Below are 14,602 nucleotides of genomic sequence, written 5' to 3'. Positions count from 1 at the left end.
CCCCATTGACTTTACATTGAAAGTCTGAACGGATCCGCTCAGGCTGCTTTCACACTTTGAATTTTTTTAAGTTATTAATATGATCGGATCCGTTCAGAACGCAGGTGTGAAAGTAGCCTTATCCTATACTGTGTGATACTGTCAGCTGAGCTATGTATCTGATCCTATCATATGTGATACTGTCTGCTGAGCTATGTATCTGATCCTATCATATGTGATACTGTCTGCTGAGCTGTGTATCTAATCCTATCATGTGTGATACTGCCTGCTGAGCTGTGTATCTAATCCTGCCATGTGTGATACTGTCTGCTGAGCCGTGTATCTAAGCCTACCATGTGTGATACTGTCAGCTGAGCTATGTATCTGATCCTATCATATGTGATACTGTCTGCTGAGCTGTGTATCTAATCCTATCATGTGTGATACTGCCTGCTGAGCTGTGTATCTAATCCTGCCATGTGTGATACTGTCTGCTGAGCCGTGTATCTAAGCCTACCATGTGTGATACTGTCATCTGAGCTATGTATCTGATCCTATCATATGTGATACTGTCTGCTGAGCTGTGTATCTAATCCTATCATGTGTGATACTGCCTGCTGAGCTGTGTATCTAATCCTGCCATGTGTGATACTGTCTGCTGAGCTGTGTATCTAATCCTATCCTGTGTGATACTGCCTGCTGAGCTGTGTATCTAATCCTATCATGTGTGATACTGACTGCTGAGCTGTGTATCTAATCCTATCATGTGTGATATTGTCTGCTGAGCTGTGTATCTAATCCTATCCTGTGTGATACTGTCTGCTGAGCTGTGTATCTAATCCTATCATGTGTGATACCGTCTGCTGAGCTGTGTATCTAATCCTATCATGTGTGATACTGTCTGCTGAGCTGTGTATCTAATCCTATCATGTGTGATACTGTCTGCTGAGCTGTGTATCTAATCCTATCATGTGTGATACAGTCTGCTGAGCTGTGTATCTAATCCTATCATGTGTGATACTGTCTGCTGAGCTGTGTATCTAATCCTATCCTGTGTGATACTGTCTGCTGAGCTGTGTATCTAATCCTATCATGTGTGATACAGTCTGCTGAGCTGTGTATCTAATCCTATCATGTGTGATACTGTCTGCTGAGCTATGTATCTAATCCTATCATGTGTGATACTGTCTGCTGAGCTGTGTATCTAATCCTATCCTGTGTGATACTGTCTGCTGAGCTGTGTATCTAATCCCATCATGTGTGATACTTTCTGCTGAGCTGTGTATCTAATCCCATCATGTGTGATACTGTCTGCTGAGCTGTGTATCTAATCCTGCCATGTGTGATACTGTCTGCTGAGCTGTGTATCTAATCCTATCATGTGTGATACTGACTGCTGATCCTATGATCGGATTAGATACAGCAGCTCAGCAGACAGTGTCACACATGGTAGGATTAGATACACAGCTCAGCAGACAGTATCACACATGGTAGGATTAGATACACAGATCAGCAGACAGTATCACACATGATAGGATTAGATACACAGCTCAGCAGACAGTATCACACATGATAGGATTAGATACACAGCTCAGCAGATAGTATCACACAGGATAGGATTAGATACATAGCTCAGCAGACAGTATCACACATGATAGGATTAGATACACAGCTCAGCAGACTGTATCACACATGATAGGATTAGATACACAGCTCAGCAGACAGTATCACACAGGATAGGATTAGATACACAGCTCAGCAGACAGTATCACACATGATAGGATTAGATACACAGCTCAGCAGACTGTATCACACATGATAGGATTAGATACACAGCTCAGCAGACAGTATCACACATGGTAGGATTAGATACACAGCTCAGTAGACAGTATCACACAGGATAGGATTAGATACACAGCTCAGCAGACAGTATCACACATGATAGGATTAGATACACAGCTCAGCAGACAGTATCACACATGGCAGGATTAGATACACAGCTCAGCAGACAGTATCACACAGGATAGGATTAGATACACAGCTCAGCAGACAGTATCACACATGATAGGATTAGATACACAGCTCAGCAGACAGTATCACACATGATAGGATTAGATACACAGCTCAGCAGACAGTATCACACATGGCAGGATTAGATACACAGCTCAGCAGACAGTATCACACAGGATAGGATTAGATACACAGCTCAGCAGACAGTATCACACATGATAGGATTAGATACACAGCTCAGCAGATAGTATCACACAGGATAGGATTAGATACACAGCTCAGCAGACAGTATCACACAGGAGAGGATTAGATACACAGCTCAGCAGACAGTATCACACATGATAGGATTAGATACACAGCTCTGCAGACAGTATCACACAGGATAGGATTAGATACACAGCTCAGCAGACAGTATCACACATGATAGGATTAGATACACAGCTCAGCAGACTGTATCACACATGATAGGATTAGATACACAGCTCAGCAGACAGTATCACACAGGATAGGATTAGATACACAGCTCAGCAGACAGTATCACACATGATAGGATTAGATACACAGCTCAGCAGACTGTATCACACATGATAGGATTAGATACACAGCTCAGCAGACAGTATCACACATGGTAGGATTAGATACACAGCTCAGTAGACAGTATCACACAGGATAGGATTAGATACACAGCTCAGCAGACAGTATCACACATGATAGGATTAGATACACAGCTCAGCAGACAGTATCACACATGATAGGATTAGATACACAGCTTAGCAGGCAGTATCACACATGGTGGGATTAGATACACAGCTCAGCAGACAGTATCACACATGGCAGGATTAGATACACAGCTCAGCAGACAGTATCACACAGGATAGGATTAGATACACAGCTCAGCAGACAGTATCACACATGATAGGATTAGATACACAGCTCAGCAGACAGTATCACACATGATAGGATTAGATACACAGCTCAGCAGACAGTATCACACATGGCAGGATTAGATACACAGCTCAGCAGACAGTATCACACATGGCAGGATTAGATACACAGCTCAGCAGACAGTATCACACAGGATAGGACTGGATACAATAGTTTAGCAGACAGTAAAGATGAAATGATGGGGGTTGTAGTGGCTTACATAGTAGGTGACTTAATTGTCATCTGCTCTATAATCTCCTCCATCTTTAGTAACAAAATGAACATTTTCGCCTCCAGTCTTTTCTCATCAGATGATCGTGGGTTCTTAAATCAGTGACAGTAATGGAGAATCCAAGATGGCGGCAGTGGCGTACCGTCCATCCGTGTTTGATAAACTATAAATTTTCCAGTCGCTGTTGCCACAGCCTGAGCTCGTCCTCCGCACACAGAAGCCATTGTCACTGCGGGGACGGTAAATAAACAGCAGGCAGGCGCTCGGCACACAATGGCGGCACTATCAGGACGCGCCTCCATGTGTGAGGGCATTGTGTGAAGAACAATTAGTGCTTATAATGAGATGACACCTCACTGGGGACACGGCGGCCGAGCTCCTCATCAGCTCTGGCGCTAAGGGATCATTTTGGGGACACCGCTGTACACCTTTTACTCCATATACGTCTGGGGTGACACTGACTGTCCTCTATGGGATCATAGCACTTTCAAAGATGGCCGACTACTCTTCGATTGCAATCTGTAATCGGTCGCCAAAAACGATGGTTCGTTTTTTGATTTTTACCCCAACAAACGGTTGAAATCGCCCCCTTTTTTTTTTTCCGGAGCGTATGCGGAACCATTCATTTCAATGGGTTTGCAAAAAAAAAACAAAAACAGAAGACCCCATGGGAATGAATGGGTCAGTTTAGGGCTACGTTCCCACGACCGTATGAATTAGTCCGCATCCGTAGCACGGGTGAAGACCCATCCATTTCAAGATGCGGACAGAACACCGCGTGCTGTCCGCATCCGTAGCCCGGCAAAAAAGATGGAGAATGTCCAATTCTTGTATGCAATTTCTATGGAAGCGGTGGCCGTGTGCCGCCGGCAAATTGTGGAAAGCAAGTGGGCCGGTATCCGTGTTTTGTGCATCCGCAAAACACTACGGTCGTGTTAATGTAGCGCAACTGGATGTCTGAGTTATTGGCCGAGCCGTGCTGCTGCTGCGCCCCAGACCTGCTAGATCACCTGAGGTGCGGACCTATGTCTACTACTAACGGACCCATGCAAATTAGAAACTTCTAGCGGCCAGGGCCCCCTCCCCAGGCGCTAGCGGCTAGACAGGCGTTTTTCATTTGCATAAGTGCACACATGGGGTGATGTAGCAGAGCATGGCTGCAGCAGCACTGCACAGACTCGTGAGGTGGAAGAGAGACGTGTCCGGGCGATAAGTGACATATCCATCGCCGGCCAGGATCCAGTGCAGTTCTTATCCCTGTACAGGAGGCGCTGGTACAGGGGCAGGTCGCGGGAGCTTTCGCGTGCACATAGGTGCAGCTGACTGACCCGGACCCATCGGTTGCACCTAGCCTTTCTGCTGCCTGAGACGAAAACGGCGCCCCCCCCCCCCATGCCAATTATTGCGGCTCCAATGCTGTATGCGGGCTGCAATAAGGCCACGGCCGGACACAGGCCGTGTGCATGAGGTCTGAGGTGTCTTGCATACGGCCGTGTGGCTTTTTCTGTATTTTGCGATGCGCAAAAAACGGATCCACAAAAAATACGGATGACGTCCGTTTTTTACGGAACGGAACAGCTGGCCCCTGATAGAACAGTACTATCCTTGTCCGTTATGCGGACAATAATAGGACCTGTTCTATCTTTGAACGGAAAAACGGAAATAGAAGGCATATGTACCTTCCGTTTTTTTTTTTGCAGATCCATTGAAATGAATGGTTCCGTATACGGAACGCAAAAAACGGACCGTAAACGAAAGGAGATGCTCTGGAAATTAATCTTTAGCAGAGCAGCTTCCATGAAATATGGATGACACAAGATGGATGACAGAGAACAAAAAATGAAAACATTGACCAAACACGGGTGAAACACGGACGGATTGTTCCATACAGGAGGCCAGTAGTGACAGTGACACCAGGCGGGCTCCGTGAGGGGTTACAGTACCACAGCAGTCAGTTTCACAGCACAGGCTCAGATACAGCAGTGTGGTAGAAGAACTGTGCACAGCAGAGTGAAAAGCTCCTGTGCTGCACTGAAATATTTAACAGACGATGCACGTGCGGCTACGAAAGGGTTAACCCCAATGTTGTGATCAGCACTAACAGGAATGAAGGACATACGGGTCAGCCAATGAAAAAGGAGAAGGTAAGTGCGACTAGCCAATCACAGGAAATACCTGCCCCGGATATTGCGGGAGTTCATGCTGGAGAGTAAAACCACGTGGTGCTGCAGGAGCTTTTAGGTGAGTGGTGGGAAGAGGGACAAACCATTACGGGGGAGGGGGGTGCAGAGTGATACTGTGTATATGTAATAGTGGGGGGACTGCAGAGTGATACTGTGTACATGTGACGGGGGGACTGCAGAGTGATACTGTGTATATGTGACGGGGAGACTGCAGAGTGATACTGTGTATATGTGACGGGGGACTGCAGAGTGATACTGTGTATATGTGACGGGGGACTGCAGAGTGATACTGTGTATATGTGACGGGGAGACTGCAGAGTGATACTGTGTATATGTGACGGGGGACTGCAGAGTGATACTGTGTATATGTGACGGGGGAGACTGCAGAGTGATACTGTGTATATGTGACGGGGGACTGCAGAGTGATACTGTGTATATCTGACGGGGGACTGCAGAGTGATACTGTGTATATGTGACGGGGGAGACTGCAGAGTGATACTGTGTATATGTGACAGGGGAGACTGCAGAGTGATACTGTGTATATGTGACGGGGGACTGCAGAGTGATACTGTGTATATGTGACGGGGGAGACTGCAGAGTGATACTGTGTATATGTGACGGGGGACTGCAGAGTGATACTGTGTATATGTGACGGGGGAGACTGCAGAGTGATACTGTGTATATGTGACGGGGGACTGCAGAGTGATACTGTGTATATGTGACGGGGGAGACTGCAGAGTGATACTGTGTATATGTGACGGGGGAGACTGCAGAGTGATACTGTGTATATGTGACGGGGGAGACTGCAGAGTGATACTGTGTATATGTGACGGGGGAGACTGCAGAGTGATACTGTGTATATGTGACGGGGGACTGCAGAGTGATACTGTGTATATGTGACGGGGGAGACTGCAGAGTGATACTGTGTATATGTGACGGGGGAGACTGCAGAGTGATACTGTGTATATGTGACAGGGGGAGACTGCAGAGTGATACTGTGTATATGTGATAGTGGGGGGGGGGGGGCTGCAGAGTGACACTGTGTATATGTGACGGGGGAGACTGCAGAGTGATACTGTGTATATGTGACAGTAAGGGGGGGGGGGCTGCAGAGTGATTCTGTGTATATCTGACAGTGGGGGGGGGGGGGGCTGCAGAGTGATTCTGTGTATATGTGACAGTGGGGGGGGGGCTGCAGAGTGATTCTGTGTATATGACAGTGGGGGTGGCGGGGGCTGCAGAGTGATTCTGTGTATATGTGACAGTGGGGGGGCTGCAGAGTGATGCTGTGTATATCTGACAGTGGGTGTGGGGGGGGGGGGCTGCAGAGTGATGCTGTGTATATGTGACAGTGGGGGGGGGGCTGCAGAGTGATGCTGTGTATATGTGACAGTGGGGGGGGGGGGCTGCAGAGTGATTCTGTGTATATGTGACAGTAAGGGGGGACTGCAGAGTGATTCTGTGTATATGTGACAGTGGGGGGGCTGCAGAGTGATGCTGTGTATATCTGACAGTAAGGGGGGACTGCAGAGTGATTCTGTGTATATGTGACAGTGGGGGGGCTGCAGAGTGATGCTGTGTATATCTGACAGTGGGGGGGGGGGGCTGCAGAGTGATTCTGTGTATATCTGACAGTAAGGGGGGGACTGCAGAGTGATTCTGTGTATATGTGACAGTGGGGGGGGTGGGGGGGCTGCAGAGTGATTCTGTGTATATGTGACAGTGGGGGGGCTGCAGAGTGATTCTGTGTATATGTGACAGTGGGGGGGGGCTGCAGAGTGATTCTGTGTATATCTGACAGTGGGGGGAGGCTGCAGAGTGATTCTGTGTATATGTGATAGTGGGGGCTGCAGAGTGATTCTGTGTATATGTGACAGTGGGGGGGGGGGCTGCAGAGTGATTCTGTGTATATCTGACAGTGGGGGGGGGCTGCAGAGTGATTCTGTGTATATGTGACAGTGGGGGGGGGGCTGCAGAGTGATTCTGTGTATATGTGACAGTAAGGGGGGCTGCAGAGTGATTCTGTGTATATCTGACAGTGGGGGGGGGGGGCTGCAGAGTGATTCTGTGTATATGTGACAGTAAGGGGGGCTGCAGAGTGATTCTGTGTATATCTGACAGTGGGGGGGGGGCCTGCAGAGTGATTCTGTGTATATGTGACAGTAAGGGGGGCTGCAGAGTGATTCTGTGTATATGTGACAGTGGGGGGGCTGCAGAGTGATTCTGTGTATATGTGACAGTGGGGGGGCTGCAGAGTGATTCTGTGTATATCTGACAGTGTGGGGGGGGGGGGCTGCAGAGTGATTCTGTGGTATATGGACAGTAAGGGGGCTGCAGAGTGATTCTGGTATATTGTGACAGTGGGGGGCTGCAGAGTGATTCTGTGTATATGTGACAGTGGGGGGGGCTGCAGAGTGATTCTGTGTATATGCTGACAGTGGGGGGGGGGCTGCAGAGTGATTCTGTGTATATCTGACGTGGTGGGGGGGGGGGCTGCAGAGTGATTCTGTGATATCTGACAGTGGGGGGTGGGGGGGCCTGCAGAGTGATTCTGTGTATATCTGACAGTGGGGGGGGGCGCAGGTGATTCTGTGTATATGTGACAGTAAGGGGGGACTGCAGAGTGATTCTGTGTATATGTGACAGTGGGGGGGGGCTGCAGAGTGATTCTGTGTATATGTGCCCAGTAGGGGGGGATGCAGAGTGATTCTGTGTATATGTGACATTGGGGGGGGGGGGCTGCAGAGTGATTCTGTGTATATCTGACAGTGGGGGGAGGCTGCAGAGTGATTCTGTGTATTGTGACAGTGGGGGCTGCAGAGTGATTCTGTGTATATGTGACAGTGGGGGGGGGGGGGGGCTTGCAGAGTGATGCTGTGTATATGTGACAGTGGGGGGGGGGCTGCAGAGTGATGCTGTGTATATCTGACAGTGGGGGTGGGGGGGGGGCTGCAGAGTGATTCTGTGTATATGTGACAGTGGGGGGCTGCAGAGTGATTCTGTGTATATGTGACAGTGGGGGGCTGCAGAGTGATTCTGTGTATATGTGACAGTGGGGTGGCTGCAGAGTGATTCTGTGTATATGTGACAGTGGGGGGGGGGGGCTGCAGAGTGATGCTGTGTTATATGTGACAGTGGGGGGGGGGGGGCTGCAGAGTGATTCTGTGTATATGTGACAGTAAGGGGGGCTGCAGAGTGATTCTGTGTATATTCTGACAGTGGGGGGGGGGGCTGCAGAGTGATTCTGTGTATATGTGATGATGGGGGGGGGGGCCTGCAGAGTGATTCTGTGTATATCTGACAGTGGGGGGAGGCTGCAGAGTGATTCTGTGTATATCTGACAGTGGGGGGGGGGGCTGCAGAGTGATTCTGTGTATAATCTGACAGTGGGGGTGGGGGGGCTGCAGAGTGATTCTGTGTATATCTGACAGTGGGGGGGGGCTGCAGAGTGATTCTGTGTATGTGACAGTAAGGGGGGCTGCAGAGTGATTCTGTGTATATGTGACAGTGGGGGGGGCTGCAGAGTGATTCTGTGTATATGTGACAGTGGGGGGGCTGCAGAGTGATTCTGTGTATATGTGACAGTGGGGGGGGGGGGCCTGCAGAGTGATTCTGTGTATATCTGACAGTGGGGGGAGGCTGCAGAGTGATTCTGTGTATATGTGACAGTGGGGGCTGCAGAGTGATTCTGTGTATATGTGACAGTGGGGGGGGGGCTGCAGAGTGATGCTGTGTATATGTGACAGTGGGGGGGGGGCTGCAGAGTGATGCTGTGTATATCTGACAGTGGGGGTGGGGGGGGGCTGCAGAGTGATTCTGTGTATATGTGACAGTGGGGGGCTGCAGAGTGATTCTGTGTATATGTGACAGTGGGGGGCTGCAGAGTGATTCTGTGTATATGTGACAGGGGGGGCTGCAGAGTGATTCTGTGTATATGTGACAGTGGGGGGGGGGGCTGCAGAGTGATGCTGTGTATATGGACAGTGGGGGGGGGGGCTGCAGAGTGATTCTGTGTATATGTGACAGTAAGGGGGGCTGCAGAGTGATTCTGTGTATATGACAGTGGGGGGGGGGGGGGGGCTGCAGAGTGATTCTGTATATGTGATGGGGGGGGGGGGGGCTGCAGAGTGATTCTGTGTATATCTGACAGTGGGGGGAGGCTGCAGAGTGATTCTGTGTATATCTGACAGTAAGGGGGGATGCAGAGTGATTCTGTGTATATGTGACAGTGGGGGGGGGGCTGCAGAGTGATTCTGTGTATATGTGACAGTGGGGGGGGGGCTGCAGAGTGATTCTGTGTATATCTGACAGTGGGGGGGGGCTGCAGAGTGATTCTGTGTATATGTGACAGTAAGGGGGGGGCTGCAGAGTGATGCTGTGTATATGTGACAGTGGGCTGCACGAGTGATTCTGTGTATATGTGACAGTAAGGGGGGGGGCTGCAGAGTGATGCTGTGTATATGTGACAGTGGGGGGGGGGGCTTCAGAGTGATTCTGTGTATATCTGACAGTAAGGGGGGCCTGCAGAGTGATTCTGTGTATATGTGACAGTGGGGGGGGGGGACTGCAGAGTGATTCTGTGTATATCTGACAGTAAGGGGTGGGGGCCTGCCAGGATGATTCTGTGTATATCTGACATTGGGGGGGGGGGGGGCTGCAGAGTGATTTCGTGTTATATGTGCCAGGTAAGGGGGGGCTCTGCAGAGTGATCTGTGTCTATGTGAACAGTGGGAGGGGGGGGCTGCAGAGTGATTCTGTGTATATGTGACAGTGAGGGGGGGGCTGCAAGGAGTGATTCTGTGTATATGTGACAGTGGGGTGTCTGCCAGAGTGATTCTGTGTATATGCTGACAGTGGGGGGCTGCCAGAGTGATTCTGTTGTATATGTGACAGATGGGGGGGGGGGGCTGCAGAGTGATTCTGTGTATATGTGACAGTAAGGGGGGCCTGCCAGAGTGATTCTGGTATATCTGACAGTGGGGGGGGGGCTGCAGAGTGATTCTGTGATATGTGATGATGGGGGGGGGGGGCTGCAGAGTGATTCTGTGTATATCTGACAGTGGGGGGAGGCTGCAGAGTGATTCTGGTATATGTGACAGTGGGGGGGGGGGGCTGCAGAGTGATTCTGTGTATATGTGACAGTGGGGGGGGCTGCAGAGTGATTCTGTGTATATGTGACAGTGGGGGGGGGGGGGCTGCAGAGTGATTCTGTGTCTATGTGACAGTGGGGGGGGGGGGCTGCAGAGTGATGCTGTGTATATGTGACGTGGGGGGGGGGGGCTTCAGAGTGATTCTGTGTATATGTGACAGTAGGGGGGACTGCAGAGTGATTCTGTGTATATCTGACAGTAAGGGGGGACTGCCAGAGTGATTCTGTGTATATGTGACAGTGGGGGGGGCTGCAGAGTGATGCTGGTATATGTGACAGTGGGGGGGGGGGCTTTCAGAGTGATTCTGTGTATATCTGACAGTAAGGGGGGACTGCAGAGTGATTCTGTGTATATGTGACAGTGGGGGGACGGGGGACTGCAGAGTGATTCTGTGTATATGTGACAGTAAGGGGGGGGGGGCTGCAGAGTGATTCTGTGTATATGTGACAGTGGGGGGGGCTGCAGAGTGATTCTGTGTATATGTGACAGTGGGGGGGGGGGCTGCAGAGTGATTCTGTGTATATGTGACAGTGGGGGGGGGCTGCAGAGTGATTCTGTGTATATGTGACAGTGGGGGGGGGGCTGCAGAGTGATTCTGTGTAATCTGACAGTGGGGGTAGGGGGGCTGCAGAGTGATTCTGTGTATATGTGACAGTGGGGGTCTGCAGAGTGATTCTGTGTATATCTGACGTGGGGGGGGGGGCTCTGCAGAGTGATTCTGTGTATATGTATATCTGACAGTGGGGGGGGGCGTGCAGTGATGCTGTGTATATGTGACAGTGGGGGGGGGGGGCTGCAGAGTGATGCTGTGTATATCTGACAGTGGGGGTGGGGGGGCTGCAGAGTGATGCTGTGTATATCTGACAGTGGGGGTGGGGGGGCTGCAGAGTGATTCTGTGTATATCTGACAGTGGGGGGGGGGGCTGCAGAGTGATGCTGTGTATATGTGACAGTGGGGGGGGGGGGCTGCAGAGTGATGCTGTGTATATGTGACAGTGGGGGGGCTGCAGAGGTGATTCTGTGTATATGTGACAGTGGGGGGTGGGGGGGCTGCAGAGTGATTCTGTGTATATCTGACAGTGGGGGGGGGGCTGCAGAGTGATGCTGTGTATATGTGACAGTGGGGGGGGGGGCTGCAGAGTGATGCTGTGTATATGTGACAGTGGGGGGCTGCAGAGTGATTCTGTGTATATGTGACAGTGGGGGGTGGGGGGGCTTGCAGAGTGATTCTGTGTGTATGTGACAGTGGTATATACACACTTGTATATTTACAGTGCATTGTTTTTCCATCTTTACCTCTTTCTGTATTGTTTGCAGTCAGATGATGGATTCTGGGAGAAGTCCGCTCGTTCCTCTGCCCGTCCAGGACACGAGGGCTGAGACGCCCGCTGACGTGGTACGTGCCCCTCCATTGGACGCCTAAAGTCTGCTGTTTAGTCTGACATTCAGAAAAGTTGGCTGACAACCTCTGTGGATGTTGTGATGACGGCTGTACTGATTGTCACCCAGCTTTCCCAGGAACAGATCAAGCTAGAAACAATAGAAAAATTCAAATAAGTCAATCTGGGATACATGTAGCGACTATTTGCACACAATTCCCTGCTCCTCTGCCCGCTGTTGTGCCCAAAACCCCTCTACCCAGTCACTCTCTGCCTGCACTGCTGACTATACCCATGTTGATAATCTGCCCGGCTACGGTCGCCCTGTGTTTGCTCCCCTTGCCCGGTCGCCCTGTGTTTGCTCCCTTGCCCGGCCCGCCCTGTGTTTGCTCCCCTTGCCCGGCCGCCCTGTGTTTGCTCCCCTTGCCCGGCCGCCCTGTGTTTGCTCCCCTTGCCCGGCCGCCCTGTGTTTGCTCACCTTGCCGGTCGCCCTTGCTCCACTATCCGGTAGCAAAGTTCATGATCGGCAACAACTCCTATCACAGACTTTTAAACCCTTAGATGTCGTTGTCCATTGTGACCACAGTATCAGAGAGGTGATACTTCGGGAAGATCCCCTGCCCGAGGTCGAGGGAGTCAGTCATAGCTGAGTTCCTATAGAACATAATGAATCTCCCATAGGCTGCAATGTTATATCACTGCAGTCTATGGGAGAAGCGATCAGAAAATCGCATGTTAAAGTCCCCTGGAGGAAGTAAAATGAGTGAAGAAAGTCAAAAAGTTTTTAAAAAATAAAAAAGCTCCTCTTTCCCCCATAATATAAATAAAAATAAACATAATTAGCATAGCCGCCTCCCAAAATGCTTGCACTATTAAAATAAATGAGTTTTTTTGGGCACTTCACTTCCCCTAAAAAGCGAATAAAAGGTGATCAAAAGTCATTTATTGATACAATTGGTAACAATAAAATGTACAGATTGAGCCGCCACACAGCCCCATAGACGTAAAGATAAAAAGTTATGGGGGTCAGAATTTGGCAATGCAAAGAAAAAATAAAATGTTTTAATTTAATGTAATTTTTTTTAGTATTTAAACACAAGAAAAACTCGCTGTGCGGTGTCATACAGACCCGGAGAATGACGGGAACGCCTGGAAAATGGAACCCATAGCACTTTGGCGGAATTGCATTTTTTTCCAATTCCACCCCATTTGACATTTCCCCGCTTCCCACTACATCATATGCAATAGTAACTGGTGGCTTTGCAAAGTCCAACTTGTCCCGCAAAAACAAGTCCTCGTACAGCAATGCGAGCGGAAAAAATAAGAAAGTTACGGCTCCGGAAGGCGAGGAAAATGAAAACTGAAAATCATTTTTGAAGATGCATTGTATTCGATATTGTAACACTCCTTGATTTAAAGGGCTTCTCCAGGAGTCCTATGTTGATGAGGGGCCATCAGTATTATACTAGTGGGGGTCCAACCCCCCCTCCCAAAGAGTGGCGTCCCCTCCGTTGTTTATCAGGCCAGCGCCCTACTATTGGTAGTGGCTGTGCCCGGTATTACAGCTGAATCTCATTCACATGAATGGAACCGCCTGCTGCGAGCTGCAGTAACGGGCTATGGCCACTAGTCCTTCAACCAGACGATCAGCAGGGGTGGGATCGCGGGCGTCGGACCCCTATGATCAGATATGGGTCTGTACTACCTCTTGGGATTTTCCTCACTTGCCTCCATGTTATGTTCCTGCAGTCGCTCATCGTTCCGGTCTACAACGCGGCGCTCTGGCTGGACGATTGCCTGGCGTCCGTATTCCAGCAGGACTTTGGAGGCGTCCTGGAGGTCTCCGTTTACAATGACGGCAGCACGGTAAGAAGCCACGTGTATTCCATTCACATCGGGTGACTGCACACAACCCCAATATCCCTCTGCCAAGCCCAGCCATCCAGGAAGCTGAGATACAGCTCCTGCGGAAACAGAACCCCAGCATTCCCTGCCTGCAGCATGCTGGGACTTGTAGTTTGACTCTCCTGGTTGAGGACTCCAGCAAACAGCTCCACAAGTCTCAGCTTCCTGGACACCTAAGGTTGGGGTTTGGTTTGGTTCTGAGATATGGAAGGATGTCTGACTTTGTAACAGACTTTGTGCTTCAGCTTTTTTAAGATCTCTGCTTGCCATCAGGGAATGAAAATGTTCTTTCCTATATCCAAAGTCTTAAATCTTGTCCTGATCGATCCCAGTGGAGAACGTATTAGGCGGGTGCCTAATTTCAGTTTCCATTCACTGACATGTAGCAGAGATGCTGAGAACAAGTATATAGTAAAGCCGCTGAGGTTTAAGTTCTCTTGTGCTTTAGGTTTGTACTTTTTTTTCTTCTAGGACGACTCTGCAAGTATTCTACAGAGATGGAAGCCAAGCTGGAAGAGAGGGGCATTAGGGCAACTGTGGGAGGTCACCACAGCGAGCGACCTCGGGGAGGTAAGGGACACCCGATGCCTCAGCCGTCACACAAGGTTCACCTACATCTCCTGTAGGAGTCAGAGCTGAAATTTCCCAGCATTACCTGTCTGCACAAAACTGCTAGTAATGACTCCACCAGCAGAATAGTGAGTGCAGCTCTGGAGTATAATACAGGATAAGTAATGTAATGTACACAGTGACTCTACCAGCAGAATCGTGAGTGCAGCTCTGGGGTATAATACAGGAGTGTAACTTAATGATTTTCCTATTTCATGACGTAAAGTCATA

General features: G+C 49.8%; 1 long non-coding RNA gene across 1 annotated transcript; it reads left to right on the top strand.

The window, feature by feature from the left end:
- The first annotated feature begins 5,067 nt into the window (after positions 1 to 5,067).
- Positions 5,068 to 14,270, top strand: LOC122942329. The gene is made up of 4 exons (XR_006390540.1): positions 5,068 to 5,386; positions 11,796 to 11,874; positions 13,607 to 13,723; positions 14,234 to 14,270. It is a non-coding gene; the product is annotated as an uncharacterized LOC122942329 (long non-coding RNA).
- Positions 14,271 to 14,602: the final 332 nt, after the last annotated feature.

Source organism: Bufo gargarizans, chromosome 6 (genome assembly GCF_014858855.1).
Source record: "Bufo gargarizans isolate SCDJY-AF-19 chromosome 6, ASM1485885v1, whole genome shotgun sequence".
In the NCBI taxonomy this organism is placed as follows: Eukaryota; Metazoa; Chordata; class Amphibia; order Anura; family Bufonidae; genus Bufo; species Bufo gargarizans.
The sequence above is the reverse complement of the archived record's forward strand: the minus strand, read 5'-3'. Positions and strand labels throughout refer to the sequence as shown.